The following is a 16943-nucleotide window of genomic DNA, read 5'->3' as shown; positions in this document are numbered from 1 at the left end:
CTCCATCTATGGGTGTGGGTGTGAACTCTCCCCAGCCACCCCATCTATGGTGTGTACTATCTCCAGCTACACACTAGGAGGCACGCATCTGGATGTGTCTTTGAGAATGTTTCCAGAGAGGTTTGAACTGAGGCAGGAAGACACACATTGAATGTGATTAGCATGACCACCCTGCATGGGAGTCTTGAATAAAAGGTGGTGGGAACAGGCCTGGGATATGGCTCCATTGTTAAGGTGGTGACTTACAAGCGTGGGGACCTGAGTTAGATTACCCAGAACCCATGTGCGTATGTGTGTGTGTGTGTGTGTGTGTGTGTACACTCGAGGGTGTGTGTGTGTGTGGATACACTCGAGGGTATGTGTGTGTGTGTGTGTGTGTGTGTGTGTGTGTGTGTGTGTGCACAGATACATATGCATGTGCTTGCATGTGTCTGTAGAGCTGGAAGGATGATGGTGGATGTCTTCTTTCTCAGTTCCTCTCCACCTTATTTTTTGAGGCAGGATCTCTCTTTGGTGCCTGGGGTTAGACTGCTTGGCCATTGAACCCCAGGGGCCCTCCTTTCTCTGCCTGCCCAATATTGGAAACACACACACACGTTGCCAAGCCTGGCTTTTTCACGTGTGTGCTGGGGATGGAACTCAGACCGTCATGTTTGCGTGGCCAGCTCACTGAGCCACCTCCCAGCCCATCTCTCTTTCTTGATCTGTCTTGCTAAAGGTTTACCAAACTTGTCGTCATTTCCAGAAGTTGCCTCTTTACTTTTCTTCTGCTGTGTCGGGATTTTCTTCTCTCACTCTGTTCACGAGTCTTCCATCTCTTCACTGCTTTGTATTTAACCCGTTTTCGTATGGAAAAGAAGCACGTGGTAAACATCAAAACATGGCTGTGCTTAAGTACAACTCAGTGGCATTGAGTCCGTCTACACTGCTGTACAGTTGTCATTAGCTGTTTCCAGAATGTTCTCATCTTCCACAACCAGAATGCCACACTAGCTGAGTTAGTTATTAGGCGGTTTCTAGATAGGGTAGCGGCGTTTTCCTCTGACTCCACGGGACTGACTGAACTCACGGCCGTGTACTTTTTTGACAGGCTGACTTCATTGTGAAGTCTTCAAGGCTCATTTGGGAGGCAGCGCATGTCAGAGTCCCTTCTTTAGAAAGCTGACTAATAGCTCCTCTTACGCTGCGGTGAGCAGGCTGCGCCCTACCCTAAGTCACTCCATCTTGGGTAAAAGAGTGATTTTTTTCAGACTTGCCCCGAGAGACTCCATTTTTAAAAATTCCATCTCGAGGTGAGAGAATGACTGTACTTGGGTGGATGTATAAACAACACAACCTGCGTGGCAGTACACATAGAGCTGGGACTGATAAATGACTTCTGGGAGCAGAATGGGTAACACCCTTTCAATTAATCAGGGAGAATCAAGACTCGGGGGGGGGGAGCATATGAAAATCCTACCGGGGAAACCAGGCCCCAGAACTGACAGGTGTTTCCGACCAAGGAAAGATCTAACTCCTTTCCCTGGACCCCACAAAGAGGACACATCACATTGTGATGACAAAGGTCCCACTCACCTGTCCCCACAGCATCCTCCTGTGTACCCACCTGGGCCTCTGACAATCCATCTGCCCATTTCTTTATCTAACTCCAATCCTTTGCCTCTGCAGGAGGACTTGACAGATGCCTCAGCCTCCCCAACCTCTACCTGTGGCTAGGTTTGTTATCAACACAGTCTCTGCCTTTCTCTCTGCCAGCCTCCCTCCTCTTCTACTCTTCCATGGCCCTAAACCTTCTACAGTCATTCTGTGGCTCAATGGATGGACGAATGAATGATGAATAGAAAGATAGATAGATAGATAGATAGATAGATAGATAGATAGATAGATAGATAGATAGTAAATAGATGATAGAAAGGTGATAGATAGATGATTGGTAGGTGGATAGTAGATAAATGATAGATGGATAGATGATAGATAGATAGATAGATAGATAGATAGATAGATAGATAGATAGATAGATAGATAGATATGTAACATGAAGGGACCTGCTTGTTGCATGATTGACAAAATACAGACAATTCTCCCGCACCATAGATAGATACATAGATCGATAGAAGATAGATGATAGATTGATAGAGTCAATATTAGTCACTAAGAATGAAAAGGGCTCCATGTTCACCTTGATCGGCTACCAAGGTAAGAGAGACTGTCTGCAAATCGCGGCCATTTGGACCATCATCGCTTGCCATTCAGTAAGTTCTGAGACCGTAGAAAGACACAAATATGCCCGACCCTTGTCAGTCATAACACACCCACCACAGACACCCGTCACCAACACTTGGGGCATGCCTGTGCTTGGCTATTAGGACCGTGCTGCCTTGCCTGCAGGTCCACCAGCATCTGTTCCAGCTGCTGTTTTCTCTCATTTTGGGGTGTGTATCCAAATGTGGAACTGCTGGGGACTGATGCGCCCCCTCAGTCACACACACAGTAATTCTCCAAATTACTCGAAAGCGAGATCTCATTGTGGGATTTCGACTGATTTTGATGCCGACAGCCTCTTTAGCCGCGGGAACTAAGCATGGTGTGCTACGCTACTGCGCTCTGCCTTTCAATGTTAATGAGGAAAGACTTTGATTTCAAAACAAATGGATATGTAATTTTACAGTTAGAGCTATCAACTATATTTCAAATCAATGACAGGAACACCGCTGAATTCAGACGACACCAGGTTCCCCCCTCTGTGCGACACAATGACTTTCTGAAGCCAATGATTAAGTTTTCAGAAATTTGTAAGCATCTCTTAGGCATGGCAATTTTTACAAATGAAAACCACTGAAGGACGACCGAGGGTGGAGGGCACACCTTTCAGCCCAGCACTCCGGAGGCAGGGGCAGGGGGATATCTGTGAGTTGCTGCCAGTCTGATCTATAGAGGAAGTTCTAGGCCAGCCAGGGCTCCCTCTCCACAGAAAAATGAGAAAGTGTCAAAGGGGTAGTGAGTACTGTGAGCTGAGATCTCCCAAACAGCTGCGCCTTAAAACAAGTGACCAAGGCCGATGAACTGATTAGGACTTCAGTGATGGTCAGAATGTCGCAGGTCCTGAATCTAATTACAACATATCCTGGGCTATCTTTCGCTATCCCTAGCTCACCTTTGTGTCTGAACTAACCTTCTTGTGACTGACAGGTGAGACATTTTGACATGTTATCAGTCTGCGAGCTTCCACTAACCAAAAGACTGAGATGTCACGAGCAAGCATCTGAGGCCACAGTTGAGTTCCCCCCAATTTGCTGTAGCCACCTACCTGATGTTTCCACTAGTGTATATTTTTAAAATGTCTTGATTTAAGAGTTTCTTTATTTTGTTACTGGAAAACTTCATGAAATCATTACCATTCTTGAACATGAAATCTGAGACGACCTGTCCTCTGCTCCTGGGCCACAGCCACTCATATTTGGCTTGAGGACAAACTACTTCCTGTCCCCTTTGAAATGGCAGCTGTGTTTCTAATGGCATCAGAATAGTTTAAGGTGTTGTGATCTGTTTACTCCCGCCCCCCCCCCCACATCATCTGCTCATTCCACCACCGTCTTAGACTAGAGGTAACCTTGGCTGATAGCAATGCCATAGCAGAACCACACAGCGGCAACAATTCAGTGGTTCATGATGACGGCCATGGGTCTATCGTTACTTCATTGTGAATGAAGTTGGGAGGAGGGTCCTGCGACCCTCCATCTGGAATTCTGGCCATTACTAATTCTTGCCCCATCCCCCAGCTACAAGTGGTGGAGGCTAGGAAGCAGGTTACCTGAAGGTGAGACTCAATGATGCAGTTCCCGTTGAGTTTGTCATCCATGCTTAGGTGGAGCTTGCAGTGATGCAGTCATTTGGGGGGTTGCCCTTGCCTCTTTACCTAGGCTTCTACAAATAAACCAGAGAACCTATTGTTCTCCAAGTAGGACTGCGGTGGAGTGGATTGCAGGTTGAGTCCCAGGGATGCAGCAGTTGTGTGTTGTTACCTATGCTGACACTGGCTTCTTGTTACCTGTTGGTTACCTGTGGGTAACCCCGGTGAATGTTAGTTTCCCAAGATGGACCTAAGTGAGGTCCTCACTTCCTCCTGTGGTGGTCAGTGCTCTGTCTTGGGGAGGTAGACATTCATTCATATCTCCCCAGAGAAAGTTAATGCAAAGACAAAGTCAACCCACGCCAAGGATTGCTTGAGAGCCCCCCCCACACACACACTTCAGTTATTTAATTGTGTAATTATTGTCTGCTTGCTTGCTTGACTGTGGGTTCCCTGGAACCCTGGGAGAGCCATCAGCCCTCAGTCTGTCTTCTGGAACAGTGTGAAGTTGGCCACAGTGGGACTATTTCCACTATGGAACTCGGTCCTCGATCTATTGTTTTGTTGATTGTCTAGACTAATGAAAACGTTCATCATGGAGATGAGTTTTAAATACTCATCTAGAGCTGCGATTGTGTGAGTAACAAGGGAAAAAGATCCTCCCAGGATTCAGAAACTGTTATCTAATTCAGCAAGGGAGTTCCTCCTGCTGTCTGGCAAGGGAGCCAAGTTTTGACATGCCTTTGTTATTTTACTCCCATCTTGCTGGCTGACACAAATGAAAATATCAACCCACATTTAGCTATAATTGTTTGTCAATGAGGGGGCCCTGATTCTTTGCTGAATTGGATATCAATCAAACATTGCTTCATAGTTGGATAATGTGAGTCTGTTGCTGGTGATAGCGTTTTGAAAGCTGATAATGGATTTTGTAAGAAATAGTAAATGATACTGAAGTTAAGGTGTAGGGAACTATGAGAGGGGACTGTAAACCTGTCACTCACAGGCTGTTTGCTGCCCGTCTTCTATGTAGAGCATTCCCTGTAGAGAGGAGAGCAAACATTCACGTCCCCATCTTGGGCACTGAGGACAGGCCATAAAAGGGTCCCACCCACATCCAGCGGAGTGAGACAGGGGGTTTGTAGCGGCTGCTCACAGTATCATTACAAGCCCACCCCGGCATGGGTGACCACTCACAGGGGTTACATCATTATAAGCCCACTCCAGCATGGATGACCACTCACAGGGACTGTCATTACAAGCCCATCCCGGCACAAGCGACCACTTACAGGGGCCCCATCATTGCAAGCCCACCCCAGCATGGGTGACCACCTTCAAAATAGCCCCAACCCAGAGGACTCAGGGACTGGACACCTTTCCATCTATGGAGTGGATGACTACGGTGCTCATTGACACCTTTAGAATGTCCCCAAACTACTTTCCTCACAGCTCTCTGGTAGGAATGTGAACAAGTGTGGCCATGAAATTTGGAATGGCCCCTGGGGTAGTCTGTTTCTCAAACCCAGGCCCCTTCGACCTTATGGGAATTTCTTTTCTAGGATAGACAGAGTGTATCCAATAATGGAAATTCGGAAAGCAGTGATTAAGACTCTAAAGACCAGGCCTCAAAAGATCTCCAAACATTATCACCAGGCCTTCCTGTGCCTCAGCCCTTTGCACAGTCCCCACCCTGCTAGGACCAGTTGACACGTTGGGGGAGAGGTGATCTACATCACACCTGAATGGAGCCTCCATCTCTGCATCCCAGATGTGGGCAAAATGACTCACCTAGGCCCTGTGCAGCGACCCTCCTGAAATTAATTAACCTTTCTGGGCCGGGGTGACCTCTATCAAATGAGAGCAATAAACCTTGGTCTTATGCCTTGGTGTGGGAGGGAGCATGCTGGAAGTGCCTTGGGAGAAAGTCAGAGCCCTCCATGGGTTGAATCAAATCCCACTGTTGGGTAGCTATTCACATACTGATCATTTTAAGGGGGCTTCCAGGGCTCCTGACAGGTCATCAGAGTCTGCCTGAGCTGGTCAATCAAAAACCAACCAACCTACCAACCAATCAACCAACCAACCTACCAACCAACCAACTGTCCCACAATGAGCCCCGAGAGAAGGCTCATGCTGGGATCTGGGTCTGTACTTTCAGGTTGCTATTTTCCCATGTTGTGATGATTCTGTGTTCTCAGTGTCAGAGGACCCAGATTACCTTCCCATTAGATAATGAAATATGAAGAAAACACATGTATACATTATCAGATGTGTATTTTGAGGGCTTCATGCTCATGGAAACATGTTGGTCACCCGTAGGCAGAGGTCTCTGAGTGAAATCATAGAGACAGGCAGTTTGGATGTGAGCCCTAGGGAGAGGGATTAGTGTGTCATGATCAGCACCAAACCTCAGTTTGCCAAAGGAAAAAGTTCTAGACTGGGTTTGACCCCTCAACACTTAATTCTTGTTAAAGATGTATGTGTTTATTTTCATGTATGTGAGTGTTTTGCATACGTACATATGTGGTACACATATGTACCTGGTGCCCAGGGGCCATGAAAAGGTATCAGCTGCCCTGGAACTGGAGTTCTGGATGGCTGTAAACTGCCATGTTGATGTTAGGGACGGAGCCTAGGTCCTCTCATGTGGACGTTAGGAACTGAGCCTAGGTCCTCTCTGCCAGAAGAGCAAGTGCTCTTAACCACCAAGTCATCTCTAGACCCCCAGCCAACCACTTCTAGAACTTTTTTTTTTTAAAAAAAAAAATATTTCTTCGAGACAGAAGACGAGGATTGCAGAGGACCCAGTTCCCAGCACCCACACATCTGTAATGAAGATCCAGTCTGCCTCCATCTTAGACTGGACAAATTGGGCTCATACCTGTTTATGATTAAATCTGTTTCTCAAGGATTGGGCTCTGCCCCACCTGTAACCCTAACTACAAATGGTTCTGTACTGCCTGTTCCAGGAAACAGCAACCATGCCTTTGCCTCAAAAGGTCATTATGACCACTGACCACCGTGTTGTGACCACCCTTTTATGGTCACCTTGCAACCATGTGTATGTTTCAAGAGATTGTTATGACCACATGTTCTTCGTCTGTGGCACCACCCACTTGCCTGCCAAGTCCCCCATTTGGAAACCCCCTACTCCTGACTTATAAAAACCTTTTTCTCACACACGTCCAGTGCTGATCTCTTGAACTCCGCCTTTAAGGAGACACAGCCCATATGACTACAATAAAAAGCTTTTTTAAAATTACTTACTTGCTTTAATTAATTTGGCCATGATTTGGGTCAGTGGTCTTTCTCCTCAAATCTGTGGAATCAACAGGAACCCTGATTCCAGGAGATACCACACCCTTTACAGACCTCTGAGGGCACCAGGCACGCACATGACGCACAGACATACCTGCAGGCAAAATACTCATGCATATACAATAAAATAAATATATCAAAAAAAAAGAAAGAAAAGAAAGTCTGGTGTATCATGCCACAGCCATGTAAATGTTCATAATTCTGCTGGGTGACACACCTGACATGTTTAAGATGAAAATGTGGTATCACTTGCTAAAATTTAAAAATAAAGAAGGAAATGTAAAGATGCATAATTTCAGGGCTGGGGAGGGATGGTCTTGTAGTAGAGTTCTTACAAGCCAGGCCCTTAATTCCTAATTCCATACACAATGCCAGAGGGGGGATGTAGGAAGGAGGAGGAGGGAGAGAGAGGGAAGGAAAGAGGAAAGAAAGGGAGGGGAGAAGGAGAGGGAAACAGGGAGTGAGAGAGAGGTGGAGGGGTGGGGGGGGGAGAAAAGAGGGGAAGCAGGAGAGGAAGAGAGGGAAGTAGGGACGGGGGCGAGTCCGGCGGATCCCTGACCGGCAGACCGACAGAGAAAAAGCTGCAGGTAGATTAGGGCACTTTATGCTTAAACATCTAAGATAATCGGCTTTCTGGTCCTTCCCCCCTCTTTAAGACAAAGACTTTGTGCTTGTTTTTCTACCATCAAGGGCCCTGCTCCCGGCGCCTTTCAAATTTCCCTCCACAAGCTCCGGATCGGTAGCCAATCAGCTTCCCCGTCTTTGTCTGGATCCTCCAATCCTCTGCGACCGCCCAAAGCGGCTCTTCCGGGGAGAAAGAGAAAGCCGCGGGTCCTGATAACCGGCCTGGGCCTCCTAACAGTCTGGACACCAACGCTAGGTCCTCTTCCTACCTGGGAACTCTTGTGGTGTCTGTGTGCTCGCGTGTGTTTTCAGTTTCAGTAACTTCTGGTGGAGAACTTGCTTTTGCTGCCACCTAGTCCCGAAATCCGCAGAGAAAAGGCAAAGCCATGTAATCTCTATGTGTGAAAGACCTATGGAATTTTAAACAAAGTTAATTTCCCTGAGATCACCAGCAGTTGGCGGGCGCAGCGGGCTATGGGCTCTGCTAGAAGCAGAGGAGAGACACAGAGACGCTTTGGAGCATCCCAGGCCAGTAGAGTCCACCCAGGACTGCCCTGTGTCCCCCGAGAAGTAACCGGACACCTGTGAATGTGACCCCTGAGAAGTAACCGGACACCTGTGATTGTGACCTTACTTGGAAGCAAAACCTTAAAGAATTAAGGGAGAGGAGGCCAGACTGGATGATTGTGGGTCCCAAATCCAATATGTGGGTGTCTTTATGGGAGAAAAAGGGGCATAGACACATACATATAGGAACTCGGGGTGACCAAGCACACAGCTGTGAACTGGAGACTGCCAGCAAGTGCAGGGCGACAGAAGGAGCCAGTTCTGTCCAGTTCAAAAGCCCTGAAGGCATCTTGATTTTGGGTACTCTGCCTCTGTATGTGGAGGGAACAGTCTGCTGAACTGTGGACCTGTGAGAAGCTACCGGAGGCGGCTCAGGTCAGAGGTGGTCCAGGCATCAGTGTCTCGAAAAACACTCCCCACCTCCATTCCCCTGCAATTTCAACACAAAAGCCCCCCTAAAGGAACCAGGTACCCACCTGGCATTCTCTGAGCAAGGGTCCTAGTTTGCCTTGGTTAAGGGACGTTCTGAGGTACCCCAGTCTCTTCTTTGGCTTCTGCAGGCCCTCGCTTGGCACACTGATCTACGTGTAAGCAAAACGTTCGTTCACAGAAAATAAAAAAAAAAAATCATCTTTAAAAAATAGTTTTCTGAACATCATTTTGAGTGAGGTAACTCAAACCCAGAAAGACAAATATCATATGTACTCACTCATAAGTAGTTTTTAAACATAAAGCAAAGAAAACCAGCCCACAAATCACAATCCCAGAGAACCTAGACAGCAATGAGGACCCTATACGTGGACATACTACACTGGAAGTAGAAAAAGACAAGATCTCCTGAGTAAATTGGGAGCATGAGGACCTTGGGTTGAAGGGGAGGGAGGGGAGCAGAGAAAAATGTAGAGCGAATCCATCTTCCTAGTTGGAAACACGCAAACAAGGGGCCCCGCATATACTACCTTCGTGTCTTTCCAGACATCATCAATCGGTGACAGATGCACGGTCTGCGACTCATGATCTTTCTGGATGCCTAGTGGCTCTGGAAGGCACGGGGCTGCACCCACTCCTCGACAGCATCCTTCTTGCCCTCCGGGACTCATACTTGTCTTTGAGCTCTAATGAGGCCAGACCAAGGCAAACAAACTGGGAACCTAGGGGGCCCCAGAGAGCATACGACAAGGTGCACATAAACTGGGAACCCAGAGGGGCCCCAGAGAGCATACAACCAGGTACACATGAACTGGGAACCCAGAGGGGCCCCAGAGAGCATACAACCAGGTGCACATAAACTGGAAACCTAGGGGGCCCCAGAGAGCATACAACCAGGTGCACATAAACTGGAAACCTAGGGGGCCCCAGAGAGCATACAACCAGGTGCACATGAACTGGGGTCAGCAGGACGGACATACTTTATCTGCCCCACTCATGCACTGGGCACCTCCAAGCATCCACTAGCCTGAGTTCCTTTTTCTCCAAAGAGGACAAGAGTAGCCACGTCCGAGAAAGGTAAGTGTTCTGAGGCCCCTTCCTATGAACAATTTAGCTGTAACTGATTAGAACAACCCTTATTCAACCACTCAGCTATTGAAAATACACCAACCCCACACATACCCATCTAAATCAACATGCATATACAATTCAAGGGAAAATAATGGAGATGAAAGAAGGCGAAAGAATCATGGGTGCATAGCTGTATGTGTCTACACCCCATGTCTCTTGGCAGCAGGGCCATGTGGGCAGTGGGAAGCCACCAATCCAAGGCCTAACTCAGAAAAGCTGGCAGGCTGCGTGGGCAGAGGCTCCACAGTGCTGTCTGGTGGAAGGGCCAGCAAGCATGTGCCCTGTGACCTGTGAGGCAGCCTCTGGAAAGGAAAGGTATAGCATCTCATTAAGGGATAATTATCCCTCCCACCTCCTTTGAGAGATCTTGCAAGTCTCTCTCCTCCCAGACAAGTTACTGAGAACAAAGCCCAGATTCTGTCACCTTTTCATATGGAAATTTTAATTCCCTGGAAACAGCAAAGCTGATGTTTACATTTCTAGTGTTACCAGGGAAACCACAGGTGGCATTCAAAGTTTAAACAGCTTGAGGTTTTCTTAGCACCCTGGAGGCTTCAGATTCACCCACCAGGGGCGGGTGGAGCGGGTGGGGCAGGTGGGGCGGGTGGGCCCATGGCTGAGAGCAGGTTAGAAGTTTCTCAGGTCATTTTGATGGACAATCAGTCTTGAGAAGCATAAAACCTAAAGCCTGCTCAAATCACTTGCTTAATTTGCACTGAAGATTGTCTTAATTCGACCTATGAACTTTGACCTTTACATAAATGAGTGGAATACAGTGTATCCACTTCCACTGATGACTGTGAGATTCGCCTTAAGTGTGCCTCAGGTTCTAGTTCAGAGGTTGGCACCGGTTTTGTTTTTCAAGATTTTATTTAATTTTATTTTGTGTGCTTTGGTTCTCTTTGTTTGTTTGTTTTCAAAGGCCAGAGAGGGAGTGCTCTGAAGGCCACCTGCTACCCCCAATGTGGTCTCCTAGGAGCTTTTAAAACCTACACACAGAGCACTGTCGGATGGAGGGATGGAGGGCGAGAGGAACCCAGGCAGGCAGGCGTCAGGCCAGACTGGGCTGCTCCCAAGGCTCCACACCATCAGGTTTGTTGACTGCTGCTGACTGTTGGGTCACGGAGTCCCCACGTAGGTGATGGGGAGTGTCCTTAGATTCTCACCTGACATTCCAGCAGCCTCCCTGAGCCAGCCGTGTGCAGTTTTGTCCCAATTGTAGGAAGGAAGTCCTGGAGTCCCAGAAGAACTGGGGAAAATTAGCTGAAAGGGGGTTCCAACTCTGAGGCTCTGGGCAAGCCGTCCTCCATGCTGAGTGGAGATGCTCCCGCGTGAGGTCACCCACGCTCCTGGCAGTCACCTCACTGCAAGTAAGCTCAGTCCACTCATTGGTTTCCCACGCTGAACTTGAGGGGTTTCCTATTTTGTTTTGTTGTTTTTAGGAGGGAGGGCTAGCCATTGTCTGCAGCTCCCCAGGGAAGGGATTCTCCAAACACAGTCAGGTCCTTCCCTTCATGTGCTTTTATTTTTCGTGGTATATTTCCACTATATGAATGTACACACTGGTATCTGTTACTGCTGAAGGGCACGGGGATGGTTTGTGCATTTGACCATCTGGACTTTAGTGAGCAGCAGTGAGCATGCCTGGCTCACGTGTGCTTGGGGTACATCCCTGCTGGGTGGCGGGGTTCTGGGAGTGCTCATCTTTAGCAGACTTCTGGAGTGCCTGGAACCATTCACACAGCGAGAAGGGAAGTTTGTGGTTGCCCCATACCTTCTTCCTGCATGGCTTCCTAAGGCTTTAGCTGTGACATTTCTGGTGAATGTGTGACCTCCTTCTGGTTTCAGTCACACACCATCCCCAGCCCCATGAATAATATCAACATTAGGTACATTTACATCTGTTGGTTGGTTCCTTAATATATTCTTTTGGAAAATGGTTTGTCCTGTGTTCATGAATATTTTGTCTGCATATATATTTGTGCACTCTTGTGAGAGTGCCTGGTACCCAAGGAGGCCAGAAGAGGGTATTGGATCCCTTAGGATAGGAATTACAGGAGATTATGAGTTGCTTGTGGGTGCTGGGAATTGAGCCCAGGTCCTCTGAAAAAGCAGTCAGTGAGTGCTCTTAACCACCGAACAGCTTTGCAGCCCCAGAGAACCCCATCTTTACCAAATCACATGTGTGTGAGCGCCTGTAGCTTCTCTCTGTCCCCTCCATACACACAGGGCCCAGTGGATCACCATGGACAGGACTGGGAAGAGGAGATGAATGAGAGTCAGGCGGCAGGCAGCCCTAATGAAGGAGACCAAGGCCCAGGCCACCCTCTCGCCTCTCTAGCCTGGCTCCTTGAGGGCACGTGGGTGTTCCAAGGCAAAAGCTACCAATCCTTGGCTCACTTGAACGCCACAGGCTCGTGTGCTATCGAGCCTGGCACATCTGCCAGCATGAAACTGTGAAAAGCGGACAACATCATTATTTTATACTCAGTAATGCAACTCTGTTAGCGAGAAAGCCATGAAATTTCCATTAGTTTCAGAGATTGTGGGGGAGCGGCAAGGCACCCTGAGCACTTTGCTCCCATCACTGCAGAGCCCGGCAGGGGACCTGGCGGACTCTATTTGTTCTCACAGGAGGATCTGGATGGGAAAGCCAGTGAAGCTTTGCCATGGTATTACAGAAACAGGGGCTGGGGGCATCACCCCTTCTGCAGTCCGCAGCATCATCCGCAGCATCGTACTCAAGCAGAACAGAACAGTGACACACGGTGTGGCTCTCTGTGTGTTCTTTGACGTTAGCGCTGTTGTTCTCCTCCTCCACCATCTCCCTCCTCCTCCTCCTCCACCATCTCCCTTCTCCTCCATCATCTCCCTCCTCCTCCTCCACCATCTCCCTCCTCCTCTTCCTTCATCTCCCTCCTCTTCCTACCCTACATCTTCATCTTCCTACTGTCCCATGGTCCTCCTTCCTCTCCTTCCTCCTCCATCTTGACCTTCCTCCTCTTCTCCCTCCTCCTTTAGCTTCTTTCTCTTCCTTCTGTTCTCAGCCCAGATGGATGCTGCCTCCATTGGCCTCCTTGCTCCTCTGTCCACCCTCTGGCTTCCATGGTTCCAGGAATCCCTGCTTTCCTGAACCCACGGAGGCTGCTACACTGTCTGCTGGTTTCTTGGTGGCCACGGGTCAGCCTCAGGTGGGTAGATCTACAAACACACTGGTAGTCAGGTCTACATCCACGATCTCCACTCAAGTGGGTGGGTGCGGGGAGGCCAAGGCCTGGAATAGTCCTGAGATCTTTACATGGTTCTGACAGTGTGGCCTCTAAGATATTAGATGCCGAAGGCAGAGTTGGGGAAGGATCTACTGAGACCCTGCTGTGACTTCAGTGTGGAATGTCCCTCACAGGCTTCTGTGCTTGAATATGTGGTCCCTACTTGATGGTGATGTTTTTGGGAGACTGTGGAATCTTTAGGAGGTTGGGGCTAGCTAGAGGAAGTGAATCACTGGGGGTGGGCCTTGAGGTTTATAGCCTGGCTCCACTCTGCTTCTTGTTCCACCTAGATGTAAGCAAGATCCTGTCACTCCTGCTGCCACAGCCATGGCTCCTGCTCCTGCCAGCATGGCTCCGTCCTCATGAGGTTCAATATTCCCTTCCTCTGGTAGATGTTTCTTACCAGGTGTTAGGTCACAACAGCGGGGAAAGCCACTAATTCAGACCCAGATGCCACTCTAGATGACCAGTGTTTCCTTTTCCCCAACAAAGCACAAAGCAAGCATCTTGCTGGGGTTTCCCTATCCTGCACACCATAGGAGACTGGGCGTCCTGGGGACAAATGACTACGTTTTGGCAGATGCCAGCACACGCTTGGGTGCCCCTTAAGCTGGGCTCTGGCTTTCTGTTTTTTTGTTTGTTTTTTTTCCAAAGTTTATTAAAATACAAAAATCTCCATTTCCGCCCCTCCTCCCAACACCCTCCCACTAGCTCTGGCTTTCTGAACTGGGAAAACTGTTGTGGAATATTTTGATTTCACTCTGATATTCCCAAGACTGCCAATGAAGTTTACTCTGAATCAGGGAGTGGAGCTGACTACTAGCTAACCAAAATTAGCCATAGAGGTTTTGGGGGACTGAGGGCATAGAGAGAGACACAGGAAGTTGTAAGCAGGGGTTGAGAGAAAGGCTTGGTCTCTTTTGAACTGAGGAAGGAGAGAGAGAGAAAGGAGGTCACAGGTCACATCTCTGATGTTTCTCAATCAGGTTCTTGTCCTGATATCTGACTCCCGTGTTTTTATTAATAAATAATAATGAGATAAATGCTTCAGAAAGCAACTGGCAAGACGCCATCTCTATGTCTTGTAGCCTTCTCCTGGGTCTCTCCTCCATCTGCTTTCTGTGTGCCCGTGTCCACCCTTTCTCTGTAAACAAGGGCCGCAGTCATGTTGAAGTCGGATCCCCTCCCCTGCTCTGCCTTCCCAGGTGTGGTCTCATCTTAACTGATTACATGGACTGTGCTCCTGTTTCCAAATGAGGTCCCGTTTTGAGGTGCAAGGGTCCGAGGAACCTCCACAGGTGAATTTGGAGGAACATTATTCAAGTTGTCTTGAAGGTTCTCTCCATTACCAGTTCTTAATAAAAACGTTACAAGGAAGACAGAAGAACAAAAATCGGAGCAAAGAGATGGAAGTTTCTGTTTGCTGCCCATATTTTCCCTCAGCAATGCTCCCCATTTTCTCTGCCTTCCTGCAGTCAATGGGCTAGCCCTGGCTACTCTAGTGCCTCCAGCTACAAGATACAATGTCTTCAGATCAGGACTGCAGGTAATATTTCAGATAGGAGACTTAAACAAGCCTACATTGGGGTTCTATGACCAAAGATGCTAAGGATAGGGTGGGGTTTATTCTTTCATGGGGCGGGGGTAGCACCAGAGGGAGCTGCTTAGCCATTCTCTCGGAATTGGAATGTCCCCTCCTGGAGGAAGACACATGGGACCCTAGAAGTTAGCAAAACCTTCACATTGGAAAAGCTGAATGGCACAGGACTTGCAAGGCCCAACCCAAGTTTAGAGAAGCAACAAATAATATCTGGGGGGAGAGAACTTTGCTGGGGACCGAGGGAGCAAAACCAACTCCATTACGTGCTAGGTTACAAGGTGACTGTCTGCAGAGCGGGAAGCTCCCTAGACTGGAACCAATCAGAGAGTCACCCCTACTCCTTATGCCCATAACAATAGGTTTGTGGTCTCTTGCCTTTAATAAACCCTGCCTAAGAATGGTGGGGCACCTCCTCTGACCCCCGCTGCGTCAGTGTGCTAGACAAGGCCTCTATCACGGTTTGCACTACAGGATTAAACCTTGCTTTTGCATTTCGGTTAGTCTGTGTCTCTGGTGGTCTTCTTGGGGTCCCCGCAACTCGGGCACTTCAGGGACCACCTGGAGGAGACCCGGACCATGGATACAGCCTTTGTGATTTGTCACCCATGCTGGGGTGGGCTTTGTGATGTCACAGGTTCCTCTGTGTCGTCCATGATCTTGTAAGTAACTCCAGGAAACTCATTCGTTTGCCAAGAAGGACTTTGATCTTTTCTTTACTTTGGCTTTTTGTTGGATTCCTATCTGAGCCAAGCAAATATCTGTTCATTTCTCCCCAGGAGAAGTCCCGCATAAAAGGTGACAGGAACATCTGCTAATCTGATTCCTAGAGACTGAGGTTGGATGGGTAGTGGGCTTGGGCTTGGCACGTCAGATGGGTCAGTGCAACCTAAGTTCTGCCCCAATGATGCTGGATCTATGGTGCAGGTGTAGCTATATGACTACTTGTAAATTGAGTTTTCTGGCCACAGCGCCCTCAACTGGATGGAAGCAGTAGTGTATTCTCTGCAGGACCAAGTAGGAGAGAGTGTGATGTGCCCACGTGGACAGTGCCATAACAGGACAGGGCGGGAGAGAGTGTGACGTGCCCACACAGATGCTGGCATAACAGTGGCATAATGGGAGGTTGTACTCAATCAAACTGGCAAGGGCATGCGCTTATCCCTTACTGTCCTGTCTGCATGATGGTACAGGGGGCTCAAGGTGGTGCTTGAGTAGGGAAGGAGGACATGGCTGTGGGTGTTAGGGGTGGCAGAGAATAGAATATAGCGACCTCTACCTCCCAGGCCTGAGAATGGCTCACTAGCAGGACTGGGGTCTCTCCAGCTGAGGCCACTCACCTTGGGGTACTTGAGCACGTTTTGGGCAGTCGGACCACACAACACATAGATGGTCCTTGCGTGGCACCATTAGAAGAGGCGAAGTGCCTGTCAAAGGGAGAAAGTGAAAACAGGACATTCCATGTGTTTAGCAAGGCGGAGCAAATAGCTCAGGCATTCAGGCAACACACAGAACTCTTGATCATAAGAGCTCTGAGACTAAGTCTTCTATTGGTGGGGACAGACGAGGACCCTGGAAACCGAGGCTGCTCTGTGTGACATCCACCAGAGAGACACACAATCCCTCTCCATGACTGACAGTTGGCAGGAGTTTTAAGGGGCCACTAGTAGAAAGGGCTAAGAAGCCAAAAGTACCTGTAATCGCTAGAACCCCAAAGAGGACAGAGCGTGACTGAGGCAGAGGGTTGAAGACTCCTACCCCTCTTCAGAGGTGGCAAAGTCGAGTCCCTCAAAGAGACAAGCACCTCAGAGAACTCAGTCGTCGGCACGCCAGAGAAAATACAGCCAGGCATGTGAGGTCTGCTTCAAAAGAGCAGAGGGTCATCTGGAAGGTGCCTGAAGGACAGAAGGCCACAGAAAGACACAGACAGACAGACAGACAGACAGACAAGAGGTGCAACTAGTGCAGCTGACCTAGGCCAGAAGCCGTGCAAGTCTGAGACCGGAACGGTGTCCACAGGCTCTGGCACCCAGGGCGCCCGCGTGAGGCAGAAGGTACAGGCAGGAGAGTGTCTGGACTCTCCTAGGACAGTTCACCTGGCCTATACAGTGGCCAGCAAAGCCAAGGACAGCAGCCTGAAGATGACCTCCGACCTGAG

This window comes from Myodes glareolus, chromosome 10 (genome assembly GCF_982192425.1).
Source record: "Myodes glareolus chromosome 10, mMyoGla1.1, whole genome shotgun sequence".
Taxonomy (NCBI): Eukaryota; Metazoa; Chordata; class Mammalia; order Rodentia; family Cricetidae; genus Myodes; species Myodes glareolus.
This window is presented reverse-complemented; position numbering follows the sequence as displayed.